At 40.5% G+C, this 13,783-nt stretch overlaps 1 pseudogene; it reads right to left on the bottom strand.

Moving 5' to 3' along the window:
• LOC131578677 (bifunctional heparan sulfate N-deacetylase/N-sulfotransferase 3-like) overlaps positions 1-12,819 on the bottom strand; it is a 32,851-nt pseudogene extending 20,032 nt beyond the window's left edge.
• Between the last annotated feature and the right edge of the window lie 964 nt (positions 12,820-13,783).

The raw sequence follows: 13,783 nt of genomic DNA, 5'->3' as shown, positions 1-13,783 counted from the left end.
GTAACCCAATTTTCCCCCTAAGTGCCAATAAAGTATCAGGCTGAAGCCCACTTATGTGCCCACTAAGTTCTTCAGTGTCCAACAGAAGAAAAAATTCAGGAGCCACAACTTCATCTTAGGTGCCCAAACTTATGCATCCAGTGAAGGATCCTTAAAACATAAAAAGCCACTTTAGAAACATTGCTCAAATGATTTCAATCAAAAGGTTTTTCATCAGGACACGCTGTTTTAAATGTCACTGGGTCTTCCTTTAGAGTTGTTTTTTGATCACATACAATAATGATCTTGATGATAGCGCAAGTACGTATTTTCAAGTAATTAGGCTCTTTCATCTAGGTAAATCATTTGTACAACCAAGAGATTTAAGAAATATTTCTAACTTCCTTCACCAACTTCTCACTTCTTGGAGGCTGAGCCACCAGATAATGAGAACCGAGCTAATTACGGCAAGGTAACGTGAAGGTTATAAATACTTGCTGCGAATAGTATTTAATAAAGCAAAGTAATTAGCACGCTGTTTTCAGGGTTCTGTCTGAACTTCTGCTTTATTAGCTCTTAATTAAACTGTACTTAGATGAAAGAGGTTGCTGTTATTAAACAGCTAAACGATCTCCTTATTTTGCAGTTAGCAGAAATAAAATGCTGCATTTCTTTTCATTAAAGGTCAAAAAAATCCCAGGTCAGTTGAAACAGAAATAACACAACACCCTACTGCTACCTGTTTTTCCCTGGATTTTGGTCAGATAAGATTCAATAGAAACCTTGCTGGCTACATTTTCACCTAACACTTGACCTGCTTACCTAACACCAAGTATTAAGAGATACTTCTCAGAATATAACAGAACTGACTAAAACCAAAGTGGCTCTAAAATGAACTTCGAGTCTCTTGGCATTTTGAAGTTCTTGTGATCTGGTGATGGTCAGTACAGATGGAATGTGAGGTTTGCCAGCCCCAGTGGAATCATTCCGGGAGCTGAGCTGCAGTCACACACAGCCCCACAGCTGCCTCAGCCCCGAGCACGACAGGCCAGCCCTCAGATGGGACGTGACCACTTCCAGGTCACTTCTGGGCCACTCTGCTCTGCCTGCTTTGTCTGGCCTGTCTCCATCACATCCCACCAGCAGCAGATAAATTCTAACAATTCTATTCTTCATTGATTTGTGTTGACACTTGTCTGGCTCCCAGGAAATGTTAGGCATTACACCTCTGCACCCCTCATTAACCAAGCCACGCTCCTACAGCTCCACACCCTGTCTGCAAGGGTGCACAGTGCTCTGTCACAGATAAAACAGCGGCATGGCTGCTCTAAGTGGACATGTATTTTATAGTCACCCAGCTCAGAAAGGACAGAGGTTGTGATCCGAGCTCCCAGCTCCACATTCATTATCAACAGCACATTTGCTCCTTATTTAATGCTTCCTCACAGGCCAGCTCCAAATGCAGGCAGCAGGCGGATCTGGCTGCAGGACAAGGCAGGCTGTCCATGAGCTCTGGCTGCAGCACATCCCGATCCTGATCCCTGACTGGATTTCTGTTGCCAGCTGTGGCTGGAAACCCCTGCAAGGCTGAGCTCTGGAGGGAGGGCAAGGCCTGATCTCTGAGCAGCAGAGAGCTCGGGGGCTCAGCTGATGTGCAGGCAGCTGCAGCTGGGGCACTGCACCAGCTCTGCTCTAAGTTTGGCCGTGGCCACATTCCCCTGCACAAACACTGATGTTTCCCATGTGCAGTTCCAGGCCTACCTCACACCATGGCTCGTGCACAAAAGGTGACGTTCTGTAAATCCTAGTTTACCACAAATTTGATTCCGAAACTGCTATTCCCAAGGTGCAACAGCCTGCAGCTCCTCTCAAGCTGCTGCCTAGGACCTGCTGTCCATGTCAGGTCTCCAAAGCACCTCCTTCCCTTCCCGCTCTGCTCCGCATGTCCCATCCAGATAAAAAAGGAACAGTGACCTCATTCCAACTCCTGCCACCTTCCACTAGACCAGGTTGCTCCAAGTCCCATCCAATCTGCCCTTGGACACTTTCAGGGGTGGGTCACCACAACTTCTCTGGACAGCCTGTGCCACTGCCTCACTACCCTTACTATAAAAAACTCTCCATCCTGATGTCCAATATCAATCTACCCTCTTTCAATTTAATCCCTGGACTGACAGAGGCAGACTGGGAAATAAAAAAAAGTATTTTCCAGTTCTTCAGGTAATGAAAGCAAAAACATGGTGTCAGTGTAACATATATCAAATACAAGAGAGTCTGAGTAAGGACTTCTGGAAGAATATCAGCCTTACTTTTACCTTGAGCAAAGTAAAATTCTCTGGACCTCAAAGCCTGAGCCTGGACAAACTAAGACCAGCTTATCCCCAAAAGGCCTACAGGCTGTGCTTCCTGCTCAGCACATTATTAAATAAACAAGATTTCTAAGTCTGGTCTATATCATGACCTAAATAATCAGAGCTCGAGAGTGAGCGAAATTTATCTGTTTTTTGAATGCACACAGAATTCAACACATTTACATTTCTACACTGTTTTCCCACAAAAACCCAACTCCACAGACTAAGGTATAACAAGCTGCTATTTAGGTACCTTGGAAGAAGTATTGGAGACTACAAGCTATGTCTAAAATGCTGACACCGAGTGAAGAGAAACACCTTGGGGTTTGTTCGCCTCTCTGCTGATATTTCTCCCCCCCAGGTAAGACTAAAGCACAGCATCTGTGTTAATGCTGAGTTTCACATACTAGAGAACAAAGAGAGTGCAAATGAATGAAGACTCAAACCCTGTAACATAGATAAAAACCAAATAAATTGGTTGCTCTTCCTGCTTAGCAAAGCACAACAAAATGACCACACCACTGCCATATGAAATAACAATTATTCCAGGGACTGGGCAATGCATCAGTGTCACAGTTCATTCACAAATGCTTCTCAGATGTTCTGTTTTTCCTAATAGAGCCAAGAAGATTCCTCTGACTTCCAATACTCTATCTGAATTAAAATAGCTATCTACCTCTGTCCCTGTTTCAGGTGAGCTGAAGAAAACCAAAAGCTCCTTTCCATGTCTCACCTTTACTGACAGAAAAAAAAAACAATCTTTAACAAAAAAATTTTCATTTTCTCACTGTCTGAAAGCTCCAGGTAGGATACAGCTGGGAATTCAGTGTTCAGCTTACTCACCAGCCAAGGGTCACAATTTATGGTTTTTTCCTTCTTTTTATGAGTAGCTCTAAATTTGTTGAATGAAATTCCCCAGCTACATCAGCATTGGTATCAAAGAAATTACAAACAAACAAAAAAAAAAAAACCCAGGAGAAAGTTTCCACAAAATAACAAAGACACCTCTTTTCTCAAGCCATACTTTCATGATTATATGTAGCCAAGACAGAAATAACAAAAATTTATTTCAAGTTAGTAAGAACTTTGACAGTTTCATTGGCTCCCACACAGTATCAAGTCTAAAGGATGTAACTGCAGAAAATCTCAAGACTCCAGTGAAAAAGGGGGAGATGATTTTGTTACAAGTGTTAATACACACCTTACCTGTTTTCATGAGTGCTTGCATTTCAAAAAGACAAGATTACAAAAGCTAGGTGTGCCCAGATAAACATCCCAGCTGGCAAAGTCTACACCTGCAGCCTCAAACCAACACACAGGAATCCAAAGGAGCTCTGTATTTGATTTACTGTACGAGACTGAGAACGTATCTCAATACAAATCCCCTGCCAATATCATATTCCTTCCAATAGCATATTTCATACTCTTACCAAATCTAATTTTTAAAGACTTACATAATCCTTCTACTTCCTTTTGGATATTAGCCTCTATTCTGCTGCTTTTATTGGCTATTCAGCCTACACTTAAATATCTCTGTGCCTTACATTAAATATTTTTATCCATCCTCACTCTTTATACCCTGCAGACATCTGCAGCCTATTGCTCTCTGCTTCGGTCATCCTTACTTACTGAATTCTTCAGCCTGTATTTTTTCATTTTTTTTGCTCAGATGTTTCCTGACTATGATGGTGTCTCTAAGCACTCTCCAAATACTTCTAATCATGTTGTGCAGAACTGAGCACAATCTAGAAGCCTCCTCAGTCAGTAAGATGAAGTCCTTCACTGATGCAAAATATTGTTCATAGTCTGTTTGAATTTAAAACCACTCTACATTACAAACTGAGATACATTTTAGCATTCATCTTGTTTTAGGGTATTTTCAGGATTACCATTTTCAACATTTCTATTACCTTTAACAATGGCAGTGGAAAAGGACAAGAAGACCATCTTGCAGCATAAAATAATAATTTTTATAGAAACGCTGAATTGATTTTCAGCCTCCTTTTGAGGACTATTAGCATTCCATCAAAGACAGCTCTGAAGTATCCTTAGTCCAAGTCCAGTTTAAAATGGAGGAGAGACAACTTGGCTTATTCCCACGATTGCTAACACTAAAAGGCAAGTAAGTGAGAGCTTGAGGAAGAGCTTACTTACTAGTTCCACAAAAATACAAGCAGTGCTCCCAAACCAAACCTGTCTCCTCTGGAGGGCCTTTGTCGTGTGGATTTACTGACCTGGGCGGGAATGAATGTGGGGAGCATTCCTCTGCACAGACACAGACTTTTTAATTTGCCTTCTCCACTGTTTCTATTTTCAAATGGATTGCAGTATAATTTCTACAATATAAAGTGGTTTTAAATTTAATTTATTACTTATCTCAGATATGAAGCTACATTTTAAGGAGCAACACTAACTCATCTCCAGGACTGCAGAGTAAAAGAAGGAATCTCCTAAAGAGTAACTACTTCTAAAAATTGGTCGTAAGATTTTTATGGTCTGTGCACAGAAAAAGAAACTGGAATTGGAAATATACAGGGAATTGTTATTCCATGAAGGGCTACACATAAACTGGCAATCAACTGCTTTTCCTTTACTTGGTTTTGTAAGCACGGTCACCAAGAATCACTCATGTCATTGCACTGACCTTCCAGACTGAACAGGAGAAGAAAGGCCACTTCCCATGCTGCTGTACTGTAGAAGAAAAGAATGAATTAGGAGTCCCCACTTCCACTCTCATTTTTCTCTTCTCACCAGACTGTGCCTCCTTGATGTGACTGAAGAGCAGGATGGTGGAAGGCTCACTTGTGGTATCATGTTTTAAAGTTAATGGCTTGGATTTCTAGATCTGTCTGCACTTTGGTTTTTATTTGTTGGCTGTGAAAGTTTTATTCAGTTCTGTTAGCAGCAGGAAGTGGATGGCTAACTTGGCACTGAAAAAGCCCAGAATAAATCTTGCAGCAGCCACTGGAACGCTGCTGATGAATGTGTGCAGCTCTGCGGGAAGCTGTATTGCATTGTTACTGTTTGTGTTACTGAGGTGCTTGCTGAACAAAAAGAGCCTCTGACCAAGAGAACTTGCAATCCAAGGAAAGAGAGGGACTGACAGCAGAGCAGCTTTTGTTTCCATGGCCAGATGGATTGACCCAAACGCTGCAGAGTTGATGCTGACAACACTCCAAAGGTGCAGAATCACATGTGGTTTTTATTGTAGCCAGGAAAATACTCACCTACATTCCTAAAGTGAATACTTTTAAGTAGACAGAGGAAGACAGAGCTTGCTAACCACGTGGCTGTGAACCAAAAATTATCTCAGTGCAGGCTGACACAAAGAAATCCTCACAAATCCACCCAGTGTATGGGAAACCTTATGTTCAAGAGTAAAGATATCTCTGCATAATAAACTAAGGCAAGGGAAAAATCAGAAACAGCGTTACCAAGTATTCAGAGCTAGATCACTTGATCTCAGGTGAGCGTCATTCCTTAAGCTTTATTTAAAAGAGCTCTTGGATCGGAAAACTCCATTGAGAACAGGAAGACACCATTGTCACATTAAGCCTAAGGATAGCAAAGTGTTCACCACCACAGAGAAATATGGGGAATTTAGAAATGAAAATAAATTAATCTAATTTTCTGGAAAGATGCAGATGACTGAAGCCACAGTGCACATCCTCTTACTTGGGAAAGCACCAGCAGATTGACAGAAGCTGTCATTTCCTTACTTTGGTTCTACCCTGAAGAAAACCAAGGAGTGTATAACCAATAGTCAGATCCGGTGCTGGGGTGCAAGAGCTTGAAGCAAATCAGCCCTCAAAGACCTCATGGGATTCACCATGCCAAGAAACACTTTCTGCAGTCTCTTTGCCAATAAAAAACTGCAACTGAAATGCATTTTTCTTCTCTTAGCTACCTGCCACTGAATTTGTAACAGTAGGAGATGGTGCAATCCTTGACATATCACTGGCTCAAGACCTAGGTCCGCATGAAACATTTTTAGGTTTCCATGTGTAGTGTCAGAGCATTAAAATGAAAAACCAAACCAAACAAAAAAACCCCATGAGATTCAGTTATTCCAGTTCTGCAAAACTAAACGGAGGGAAAAAAAATCCAAATATGAATTTTTTAAATAAAACAAAATACAAAATACCTGACAAAACAAACAAGAATTTCAGCAGAAGCAGAACTAATGCAAACCACTGAATTTACAGGAACGAAGGCTGCAATACCAAAACCACATGCACGGTTTTTGTCATCCTCCACCATGAATAAACTGCTAAATTAAACTCAGCACCAAGCTTATTCCATGGATTTGGTTGTGTCCAGCTCACACAGTTGCAGAACAGGAGGAAGAACACGAGGAATTCCCAGCACTGCTCTGCAATGCAGCCCCACAAGTGTCACACCCAAAGCAGAGCCAGCTCCTCTGTGTCCCCGTGGCCCCTCTGCAGACGCCTTGCTCTGGGAGAGGATTTTTATCCTGCTTTCCATTTCCAGCACCAGTTCAATTTTAACAAAAAGAGCTGGGCTCTATTGAGCAGCAGTTGTATCCATCTTACTAGATTAAAATTCAGACAACTACAGAGACGCCCCAGTCAGTAATTTTCCTTCTCCTCGACACTTCTGAAGAACTGAATGCACTCTTTACCTGCTATTTCCAACAAATCAGTATGAAATACCTTAGGAGCTTCAGGTCAAACTAAAAAAGAATGTACACACACAGCAGACACATTCCACTGTGGTATACAGGTATTACAGCTAACAGACTGGGAATGCAAAATGATTTAGCAGAACAAAAGTTGGTAATCATTAATTTCTTATGTAATTTAAAGATGTGATTAAAAAGATTTTTTGAACCTCCCCGAAGGAAAGAGTTACGGCTCAGTGGTTTTGGAGCTGACACATTTGATGACATCTGTCATTTCTTTTTTGATAACCTTCTATGTGATCCTATGGATAAAAAAGCAATTAACTTAGAGAATTAGGCTTGCTCTTGTGACAGGGACCATCCTTTGTCTTGACAGTTTAGGCTTTCTGCACCTTTTGGCCCTTCTGCTTTAACACAATATATATGGAAGACTCTCTTCTGAGGCAAATATTTAGGTCATTCTTATGCAAGAAAAACTGAACAGCCACATGATTGGATTTTTAAAATTTATAGCCAAGTCTGCTTTACCTTGGGAAGTTCTGGTTTCTTTCCATGTGTGATGCACAGGGTGAAAAGACACTTAATGGGTTTTAAACAACTGCAATAATTTAAGCAGTGCCGACTAATGTGAATGAATTTAATACAAGGAATAAACAATTAGCTCTTAGTGGGGAAATCTGTTATTAAACAGAACTACATTAAACAAAAGCTTAGACCACCAATGTTGCTAAGAAAGTAAGAAAAGCGACAGCACTCACTATGGAAAATGGAAGAGGACTGATCTGACCAAATACAGATGTTTTATATTTAATCTTAGTCACTCTGGAAACAATTTATGAACAACAGTCACATACTTTTAAGGTGCAATTCACTTAACCAGTGCCTGCCTGAAGATGAGCAGTTTTTCTACGTTTATGTCTACTGTGGGAAGTCAGAGGAATAGCTCCATTAGAGGAGTCTGCCTTATAAACCTCAACACCCAGGCAAGACGAGTGACTGTGTATGGAGACTGAAGGGCTAAGAACTGATTGCTTTTGGCTGAACCCTCTCCATTACAAGAAAAATGTCTGGCACAGCTCTTTTCTCCAGCTCTCCAGTGATTAAAGCTGGAAGACTGCAGCCTGGATCTTGCACTGCCCACTGCAACGCACATATTCACCAACAGATGCACTCCCAAACCAGGATGATACATAAGGATCTATCATCCCCCTCCAAGAATGGATATGGTTAATACAAAGCTTTTTCCTTGGCAATCATAAAGAATAATTACAGGTAGACAAAACAGTTAGGCTTACCTAAAGAGAAGAGATCCCCATTCTGACTTCAATTCAGCCTCTTTTGAAAAGCCCACAAAGAACCAGACAGTCAAGAGGAGCTCACACAGCTAATTATTAGGAAAAAATAATTTGGCAGTGTTCTAACTTTTCCTTTGAAAAATGTGATTAACTCTCAGGGATCTCCAGAAAGTGTGTATGTTGGGGAAATGAAGGGAAAGGTAGACAGCCTAGACCACCAGCTTGAATCAAACTGCCATCAGGAAAAAAAATCACATTTAACTTCCCCTCTTTTATCATCTGCTTCTCCCTTGAAAAATCCCAACGCCTTACAGTAATAAAAATTTCACAAAGAGTAACTGTAACAAAAAAAGATATTAAATTAGTAGACTGTCAGCCAGGACAATCACGGTCTATTAGGATAAACTTCTTCTGTGGAAATCTAGATAGATTATTCTCTGTATGTCCATTTAAATGAATTATTTGCAGTGCACAGGCTCTTAAGTCTTTCTAAAAGAAACAAGGAAAATAAGATACAACACTGTCACAGCCTAATGGTCCCTCCTGTCTGACAGACAATAGGAGAGGAAAAAACCTACTGAAAAATGAATGTTGAGTTGATTATTACCAAGCTTATTTTCAAAGTGGGAGGCAATTAGAGCATGGAAACACTCTCTTCCATTATTTCTATTATACCAGAGGAAGATAAAGTACATAAATATGAGGATGGATGGTTATTGTTGATGCACAGTGCCAGCTACTCAGTATCTTACCTCGAAGAACTATGTTCTGTCAGCCCAGATGTTACACAAAGACAAGCAAATCTCTAACAAGTATTTATTCTCAAAATCTGAACCACTGTTTCAAGTTGTTGGGGTCATTTTTTTTTTTTTTTTTTTTTTAATTGAAGAAGCTGTGGTGAAACTCGAATAAACTTAACCAGCTGTTTAACAAAACAAAGCATTTACAACAGGATTTAGGTTGATAAACTGTGTTTGCAAAAGATTTTCAGAAGGGCTCTTTATGCTTGTGTTCCTGACACTACATGTACTCGAGCTGAAGCAGCACCACTTTGCCTCCTCTTTAGAGGTATAGAAGATACTCATTTTAGAGGGCCTGCTTTTAATCTGACCTCTCCTGAGGTCAATATATAACAGTGATAAAAACTTACCACTAAACCTTTTAACAGCAATTTTTCTAAGTGCTTAACTCCAATTTACACACACTTTAAAGGAGAGGGAAGTTATACCTTGATGGGTTAAGACCCCAGATATTAACTATTCTGGCCACTTCGCAAACCTAATTTAGATGTCTAAAGAAGAAATAGCTTTGAAACCACAATCTTACATGCAGTCAGGATCTCTCCCCTTGGAGAGAAAGTCAAAAGGCACCTGGCCATGGCCCAGCTTGAGCAGGGGGTTTGGAGCAGATGACCACCTAATTTTTGCTATTGGTTCTGCATTAATCCTCCCATTTCTGAACTCTGTCCTATCCACAGAGCAGTCAGAACCAATCCTAGAGGTCTTCTGGCTCTTGGCAGATTCCTTAAGTTTCAGATTGATCTGTGTGAATAGAATACTGGTAGAAACATTCACCTTACTCTCTTCCAGCTCACAGCCCTAGCAGCTGCGAGTATATCCAGAAAATATGAACACGGAGATATGTCAAACAAAATTAAATCACAAAAGAGCATCCCCCTCAATTCTACACTGCCAGTAGTTAAAAATGTGAGCTTACTGGAACTGAGCTAATCTTGAGTACTGAAATGATACAAAGTCTACATTTAGAACCTCTTTTCACACTTGCAGCGCCCAATTCTCTGTCACAGTCACTGCAGCAGAACTCACTAAAACTCTTGTTTAATGAGATGTCATTTATCTGCAAATACACTTTACAATAACGTGTTTCCAACTACTGCAAATTGATTTTGTTTCATTCCTTCCACATGTCATTGTGCCACCGAGGAGAACTCCTTTGATATTAATAGTAATGAAGATGCATTGCATCTGACAGCCCTAACAACATGTTTAATACAACATTTTAACTCTAAGTAGATGAAGAATCAGAAGGGAACACTTTTTTCAGATTCCATTGTTTCAGAACACAGTTCTGTATAAATGAAATTATCCTACTTAAAAGTTATTTCCACTTTGATATTACTTCTATTTAATGGGACAGTTTTATTTTGGGAAGATTACTTTCTGACATACTGCAAATTATTTTCCCCAAACAATATGGTTTATCCTTCTCTATCTGCTGTAATCAAATTTGTCTCAATAGTCTCCTGCTTCTGGTATATAACTCTGGCAATTCAACATCCCAACTTCTTTTCAAATGACAATCCTAAGGTGTCACTTGCAAAGACAAACAATACAAAACGTGCTGTCTCCGACTGCTACTGCACAACTCAGTGATGGATTTATTCAGGCTTTATTTCAGCCACTTTGTTACCAGAAAGTTCTGCTCCTGCAGAACAACACAAGTTCTGCCAGTGATGCTGGCCAGACTTGACTTTTTTCCTGCCATCTGAGTTTGCATTCAGGAGACTCTCCAAGGATGCTCACTCACCTAACTCAAACACTGCCATCCTCTTCTCCATGGAAAAACCATTTAGGAAGCTTCACCTTTATTTCTGCTCTCTCCCATGGGATTTGTTTGCCTAAGGAAAACACCTACTTAACAAGGAGGTAAATCTCATTTTTAAGTGCATGGACAGAGAATGTTTTGGAAAAGAGCAAATGCAATTTTAAAGCAAATTAAAAGTTTAACCGCAGGGTCAAACCTTTCATTTAAGAGAGCAAAGAATGCAGAGCTGCTGTGGCTTGACAAGTGTATTAACACTGAAGAAACCCAAAAACTTGGTTAAAAATGAAACAAAAATGACCCACTGCATGCAGTGCTGTCCTTGTCTTTCCTTCTTGCACTTCCTCATCCCATTAACAAACTTCTAAGAAAACATTCTCCCTTATCTTTAGTGCAAACAGGGCAACAATCAGGATGTTAGAGATTTGCAGCTTCTAGACCAAGTTGAGAAAGGTGATCTCCTATTTCCTGCTTTGGGACAACACTCCTCACAAAAAGCACACAAGAAACACAGGAAGAAATAATGTGAAGATGTTAGTGCTACTGACCAACCACTGTCACCTCACTTGAACAGCACAACAGAGTGGAAAAGGACCTTCAGGAATGTACAGCTCTAAACATTAAAATGGAAATTTGGAAATGGAATGGAAATGGAAAAATGTCCAGTCATTTACTGACAGCTTTTAAGCTTTTAAGAGCAATATTAGCACAAACCCTCCCTGCAAGCAAGTGCCATATAACAGAGATGAGAGAGGTGAAATGCTGCAAACAACTCCTGACATCCAAACCTATCTCAAACAGCCAATAACCCAGTCCACTCTTCACATTTGATGCTGCCATTTACTGCTGCTCACCACATTCACCTCCTGCGTGTAAGACTCACAACAAGTGCAATAAATATGAACAGCTCCTGAGTGGAGCCCTCCAGTTCCAACCATGAACAACTATTCACTTTCAGATGAAAATACCGCTTTGCTGCATTGACCATCAGTTTGTGCACATACTTTACCTGTACATCGTTGGTGTTCATCCTTGTTCCATCCTTGCCAACAAAGATATCATCTATGTCAACCAGAATGTACCTATCCAAGGATAGGGTGAGTTTCTTTCCAGACAGGAAAGAGATGGCATCTATGAAAATCAGCTTGTGCAGCCAAAAATTCAAGTTATTGCCGAAAAGGACTCGCTGAATCCCAGCGTGGAGCACCAAGTCATGTATTACTGTGGCATAGAGAGCACCTAGAGCAGCAGGTGGAGAAAGGTTTTCTGGTGTCTTTACTTTTGCAAATATCACTGGTTGATAAGTTGTGTGATTAACCTGGAAAACGGCCCAGGCATTTCCAAGCAAGGGCCCTTCCTCAAGCTTAGAAGGTTTAGTCACATGGAGCAGTGGGGAATGAGGGTTAATGCAACAGTCCTGAACACCCAGATTGCTGTGGACATGGAAAGGAAAACCCTTCAACTCAAAGCTCTGCAAGCTGTTCTCAGTGCCTTTGTGAAATCCAATCACACCTACACCGTACTCCAGGCAGTACTTATCTAGAAGGCCTCTGTTCCAAGAGTCCATATTCACCTACTTCAGAATATTTTCATACACTATGAGAGCGTATTTGCCTCTGCTTTTGTCTAGAAGCACTGGGAGGTCACCTTTCCCAGATGCAATCTCAAGGTGAAACTGAAACCTGCTGGATTCCAGAATGGTTCTTATATCTTGGCCTAAGCTTGAGTGCTGGCTTTCCACAAACACCAGCACTACCAGCTCTGTCCTCAGGGGATCGATGGGCTTCGTGCTCTTCATCTCCATCAGCTTGTATGGCAACGGTTGAGGATCACCACATTCCACTTCTGAAGAGGTTTCAGGAAGCTCATTCTCCTCTTTGTAGCCATTATACAAGTAGTAGGCAGAAATAACTATGCTCACCATACAAAAAGTGGCCAGCAAAATTACTCTTCTTTGCAAATGTCTGTGAAGTTTCAGGATAAAACTCATGCTGTTTACTTGCCTTAGATAGCTCTCAACAGCAGCATGAAAAACAAACACAGATTCTCAACAACTTGTTCCAGTCCTCTGAAATATTTCTGTCACCATTGCAGCACACACATCTATCTTCCACAGAGCTTTACCCAAGGTATGGTCTAGAAGAAAAGAAAATCAGAGATTTAATTGAGGCAGCACCTTGTGAAGTATCACCTGCTTAAACTAATGGGGAGTAAAGAAACCACTGCCAGCCAGAGAGTTGGAGACCAACAGCTCCAAATCTTGCAATAATGTATTTTTTTCCGTGCTCCCACTACTTGCCACGTGCATTTGAAGGTCTCTGAATCTCACAGGTTCCTCAGCTCAGAGGATCAAATAAAGTAGGAAGAGGTACTGAAAAGCAAGGCATAAAAGCAAAGTATTTACTGTGCTTTAGAAATTATTTTCACCTAAAGATAAAAGTTAATTCCCAAGTAGACAGCTGCTAACAACCAAAACACTGAAGAAAATTTATCAACTTCTTCCTTCTACTCCTAAAAAGCTGGGGGAACATGATTAAACAAATTTTATCTTTTATTAGTTTTCCCAAGAACTAAGAACATACACAACTGTTGTACAAACATACACTGATGCACTCTATATTACATCTACTGTAGGAATGTTTTCAAAGCAAAACCTCCTTCCTGCAACATCAGAGGAAAACAAAGCATTTCTCTGGACTGTGGAGTCTTGCAGACTGTTAGAAGCACTTGCCAATTCTTTGCATTAAAAACAAAATACAATAATCAAGCTCTAAAATTGGAGAAGAGAAAGTCATAACTCAAAAGTTAAACCTAACAGGCAGATCACCTAAGGATATACTTATGCTTTATCTTGTATTTAAGGAAAGAATAACTTTTCAAGCCAGCAGTACAACTGCTGTCAAAACTCCCTAGTAAAACAACTGGATGGTGTGACAAGCATAAAATAATGATCA

This window comes from Poecile atricapillus, chromosome 4, assembly GCF_030490865.1.
Source record: "Poecile atricapillus isolate bPoeAtr1 chromosome 4, bPoeAtr1.hap1, whole genome shotgun sequence".
Classification (NCBI taxonomy): domain Eukaryota; kingdom Metazoa; phylum Chordata; class Aves; order Passeriformes; family Paridae; genus Poecile; species Poecile atricapillus.
Note: the sequence above shows the minus strand (reverse complement) of the source record. Positions and strands in the feature narration are given on the sequence as shown.